The sequence below is a fragment of the Coccidioides posadasii genome, chromosome 1 (assembly GCF_018416015.2).
Source record: "Coccidioides posadasii str. Silveira chromosome 1, complete sequence".
In the NCBI taxonomy this organism is placed as follows: domain Eukaryota; kingdom Fungi; phylum Ascomycota; class Eurotiomycetes; order Onygenales; family Onygenaceae; genus Coccidioides; species Coccidioides posadasii.
Genome location: NC_089407.1, coordinates 2,396,520 through 2,402,687, shown reverse-complemented (window position 1 = coordinate 2,402,687; position 6,168 = coordinate 2,396,520).

Below are 6,168 nucleotides of genomic sequence, written 5' to 3'. Positions count from 1 at the left end.
ATCAAGAAGTTAATAGTAAGAAGAGGTACTACAAAAGCATCTAGAACAAAGCTGTAATAGTAGCAAGCTAGTTATAGATAAACAAGATTAAGAAATCACAAGTATATTTGATATAACTACTAATAAAATCATAATATAAAATACAGCCACAGAAGAAGATAAAACAGACAAAGAATTATAAGAAGAACAAAGTATTTCTATAATACTCTGAAAACCAGAAGAAACAGCATTAATTAGATAATTAATAAAAGATATAAGATTAGTCTAAGTGGAAGGTAGTTTAAGAATAAGTAAAGATAATAAAAAAGATCTACAAGACTAGTTTCTGTGCTATTTTAAAAAGTTTTAATCTTACTTATTAAATAAGTGATAAAATAATCAAGCAAAATATAAATATTTCTAATCTCATTTTTAACTTAAGACAACATAACATAACCTGAACTTAATAAATAAAGAAGTTCAGACAGATTATTCTTAATAGATCTGATTTTAAACACAAGATTTACAGTCTTAGTTTATTAAAGTAAACTAGAATAATAATATTTTAAAAAAGATCTGTTGAAAACTAAAGTGACTTGATAATAATAATATTTTGCAACTTTGAAGTCAAGATTACAGAACTCTTGTATCAAGATACTTATATATTTTATATTATATAGATAGTAAGAATCTGCAGTATTAAAAGACTAATACTTTTTATAAAGATATAAGTGCCAACAGACAATATTAAAAGTAGATTTAAGTATCTACAATTATATTAGATTAACAAGAAAGAACAAATAAAAATACACTTATATTATAACAAGTATAAATTTAGTACTTTAAATAATAAGCACAAGATTCTTTTTCAGAGTCTTATATATAAGACTTTGCTTTATCCAAATAATTTGTAAACATTGAATATATATATATTGAGCAGAAAAATATTTTCTCTTCAGCATCAGAGACAGAATTCTTTAAAGAAGACATGATAATAAAAAACAGCTTAAAAAAATAATAATACTTTTATCAAGATATGGTAGAAGAAGAAGAAAAAAAGAATAAGAATGTGTTACAAACATAGACCTAGACCAACCAAGCATTGGACAATGTCAGATGTTCAGAGGTATTCACATGACCCCAATGCTGAACATATAAGAATCACATGATTCACATGGATTGTAGGAACCCCAGTGTTCAGTCTCCAAGTGAGGGGACCCCTACATTTTACACACAACTCTCTCTCATCAGTTGCAGGCATTGTACCTACTTAGCTCTTTTATATCTCTAATTCTGGGAAAACCTACATGACCTACAACTGGTTCCCCTAACATTCTGAACACTCCAACATACAATTGCCTAAGTCAGTACAATACCACCAAGACTCACAAGACAAACTACAACAACACCCCACATTGCAGACCTGACAGAGATAGACACCAACATGAAGAAGATGAACATTGATGAAGGTGCTGGTAGCAGTGGAGCCACCACCAGTAAGACACTAGCAGACAATACAGACAACAGAGGTACACCCCTCAATACATTGAATGAAACCTGAAGGGAGAAGATCTTTGAAGAAAAGAAGACACATCTGCAAAAGAATCTAGCAGACATACATGAACAAAACAAGATACACAGGCTGCAGAAGCAGATAGAATACAAACAGAGAATAGCAAACAACAATTTTTCTTTAGAGTTCCCTTTACACACAAGACCAATAGAGAAGTCAGACAATTTCAACAATGTGAAGCCACCAAAAGCACCTTACTACCATGGCAAATCACTTGGCAAGTGCAAATTGTGGTTAGCTTCAATAAGACAGCAGTTTCACCTGAGGAAATCATTACAAAAGATACCAGATGCAGTCAGAATTAATTAAGCATCCAGCCATTTTCATAACAAACCCCAGATGCATTGGCAGATGTTGAGAATAGAGAGAGAACAACTATCTATATCATGGAACAAATTCAAGATGTGGTGTAAGAACAACATTGAACCCAAGATAACTTATAATTAAGACACAATGCAGTATTATTATGACACCATCCAACAAGAGAACCAACCTATACCCTCATTTTTCACATACATTGCTGAACTCAAACAGGACCTGGACAGTTTACCAGATGAATTCTTTCATGTACTCTTTCTACAGATAAAGCTCAGACCAATCATCTGGGCTGAACTGGATAAACTGCAACACCAACTAAAAACAGTTGCAGAATTATGAGAACAAGCAACACTCATTGAGTCCATTCTAGAAAAGAAGAAGCAAAGTCAGTGGGACAAGAACCAAAATAAGAAGAAACAGAAAATCTCAATCTCTCAAGAGAAAGATGTGTTCCAACAAGATAATGAAGAAGGTTATCCACAAACAAAGAAGACACCAGTGAAACTACTTCCAAAAATATCAGAAGAGGAACACAAACAACAAATGAATGAAGAGCTCTGTCTAAGATGTGGCCAACCAGACCATAAGACAAAGTTCTGTACAAACAGCTTCAACAAGTCCCAGCAGACAGACAAAAAGAACAAGGATCAGGCAAAGACTAGGGCTGCAAAGCCCATGCAAGACCCAGGTCAAACATTAGAAAGACAGGGTGTTAACCCAATAGAGAAGACAAGCAGGTGCAGTATGTGTCTGTTGGCCATACTGACTACACTGTCAGATAGTCTTACAGAGCAAGCTGCACTGTTGAACTCAGATATCACAGTGGACAGTATCTTCTATAAACTGGTGTTCCAATTGGACTGGGATCAACCAGAGACACCCATGGGAGTCATTAAGATGTTGAATGGAGCTGAGGCTGATTGGTACAGCACCTACAAGGCCCAACTCACTATGATGGACTCCATGGGAACCACAAAGGTGGAAAAATGTATGTTTGTGGTGATTGATATGGTCAACATGAACATAGTCCTAGGCATGCCATGGTTAGAAGATTTCAACCTGGACATAGACTGGAAGAACAAGACATGGTGTTACTGACTCTCAGAGAAAACAGTGGAACTTCTGAATGCAGGTAGATTTCTCCAAGTGGTGCACATCAAGAATAAACCCTCTTATATTATTTTCACATCAGACAACAATCAAGTCCTGACAGAAGTGCCTGAGTGGTTGAGGGACTATAAAGATGTTTTCTCAGAAGAAAAAGCAGCAGAGTTGCCAGAATTAACAAAGATCAGTCATCTGATTGTTCTTAAAAACAGCCACAAGCCCTCATACATGCCAATCTATGGACTATTGCTCAAGCAGACAGAGGTCCTACAAGAGTACATCAAGAACAAGTTATGCAAGAGTTGAATATGTCTATCATGAAGTCCAGCAGGGGCTCCAGTGTTGTTTGCACCCAAAGCTGATAAAGAACTCAGACTCTGTGTTGATTATTGTGGTCTTAACATAATTACAGTGAAGGACCATTACCCCTTGCCATTGATAGATGAGATGTTAAGCCAGTTGACAGAAGCACACTACTTTTCCAAGGTAGACCTACATGATGCCTACCACCAGATTAAAATCAAAAAAGAAGACAAATGGAAGACTATGTTTTGTACAAAGTTTGGGAGTTTTGAGTACCTTGTCATGTCTTTCAGATTGTCAAACACACCAGCAACCTTCCAGTTCTATATTAATAGGGTGCTGGCAGGCCTGGTTGACATATGCTGTGTAGTTTACCTAGATGATATTCTTATTTTCTCAGCCTCAGAGGGAGAGCACAAGAAACACATTAGACTAGTTATGGAGCATTTAAGAGAATACCAGTTGTTTATAAAGCTTGCTAAGTGCACTTTCAAAAGACAAACAATCTTATACCTCAGATATATCATTGATAATGAAGGTATTAAGATGGACCCAAAACAGGTACAGATGATTACAGAGTGGCCCTTGCCATGAAGTTTCCATAATATCCAGGTATTTCTGGATTTTGTGAACTTCTATTGGAGGTTCATACAAAAGTACTCAGTTATCATGGCACCATTGATAGATCTCTTGAAGAACAGTGAAAAGAAAAGAAAGAAAGAATCTTTTCTTCTGACATCTACTGCCAGAGAAGTATTTCACAAGTTGCAGGCAGTCTTCTTCAGAGAGCCTGTCATCCAGCACTATAATCCAGAACATAGAATACATCTGAAGATGGACACTTTGGAACATGCTGCAGGTACAATATTGCTACAGCTGTTCAAAAATGGGTAGCATTCAGTTGTCTACTGGTTATTCAAGTTTGACCAGACCCAATGAGCCTATGGCACACTAGATAAGAAGATGTTGGTCATTGTCCAAGCATTTGTTCATTGGCAGTAGTACTTAGAAGAAATGAAGTATTCTGTAGAGATCATTACAGATCATGCAAATCTTTATTTATTTATGAAGTCCACAAACAAGGTGGCACAATGATGACATGTAAGGTGGATAGAGGTTCTCAGGGTGTATGACTTTGAGATTCTCTACCATTCTGGGAAGCATAACTCAGCCAACATATTATCACAAAGACCAGATTATATCAAACTAGAAGAAGACATTGGTCTGCTGACATATACACTCAAACAATGTTACACAGATGGTGTTCCAGAGTGGGACCCATTTGAAGGAACTTTCTTTGATAAAGAAGGTATCCAAGTACATGCTGCTTGTGCTGTTCAAAGCAGTGGAGTAGAGATGGCACAGGGGAGATCTGGTGGCATCAAGATGGTTGAGTTAGTTCAGAAAGCACCAGCCAAAGATGCTGGGGAGACTCAATGAAGGAATTGCAGAAGATCCTGGATTCCCCATGTACATACAAATACAGTGACAAAAAATAAAAAGATCTATAATAAACCAACTGTGAGCATGTTGGACCTGCTGCTAGAAGCACAGGGAGACAATCCCTCTGTATAAGCAAGATTTGCTGAGGCAGGATCTCAGCAGTCAGAGTGGAAAATAGATGAATGAGGTCTTTTAATGAAGAGTGGCAGGATCTACATCCCTAATAATCTGACTCTAAGACAGGAACTACTACAAGTCCACCACAACAATCCATTTGCAGGTCACTTTGATGTGGTGAAGATGTTTGTCTTGCTTCAGCAAAAATATAATTGGCAATTAATAAGACAAGATGTCCAGACATACATACACAAATACCAAACCTGCCAATAAGAAAAGACTCCAACACACAAACCATATGGATTGCTTGCATCATTGCCAACACCCAGTGGTCTCTGGTGTTTAATATTCATGAACTTTATAACAGATCTTTCTCCAAGTGGAGAGAAGAGGAACCCATACAATACAGTTCTGGTTGTTGTGGATTAATTTACAAAGCTTGCACATTTTCTTGTGTGTAGAAAGAAGATTGACACACCAGAGTTGGCAAATCTTCTGTTCAGAAGAATGTTTAAAGACTTCAGATTTCCAAATAATATTGTTTCAGATTAGGGATCTGTTTTCACAAGTGAATACTGGTCAGAGCTATATTTTCACATGAAAGTTAGATGAAAACTTAGCACAGCATTCCACTCACAAACAGACAGCTAAACAGAGACACTGAACAAGATTTTGGAGAGATACCTTCATGTCTATTGTAGCCATAGACAAGATAATTGGGAGAAGTGGCTTGTGTATGCAGAATTTGCATATAACAGATTAGAACACTCCACAACACACATGTCCCCATTCAAAGCAATGTACAGCTTTGAACCTAGGGGCCCAGACAAGATCCAGAAGTTGGTTGACAACAACAATGATACACAGATGGCACCCAATAGAAGACTGAGGATGATCTCTGCATTAAGAGATAGTCTGGTAGAACATTTGACAAAAGCAAAAGAGAACCAAGCACAGTTCTATAACTAAAGATATCAAGATAAAGTGTATGCATCTGGTGATAAAGTGATGTTGTCATCAAGAAATCTACAAATAATACATTCTTGCAAGAAGTTAGATAACAAGTACTATAGACCTTTCTCAGTGATAGAGGCCATAGAAAATAACATATATCAACTGAAGCTCTCTCCAAGCTATCAGATTCACAATGTTTTCCATGTCTTATTGTTGGAACCATACTGCACAAGAACAGGTGAGACACCAACACATTCTCCCACAGTACTGGTAGACAATCATTATGAGTGGGAAGTAGACAAAATCTTGGACAACAAAGCACACTACTGCAAGAGATGTTATCTAGTGAAGTGGAAAGAATTCCCTATTGAGGA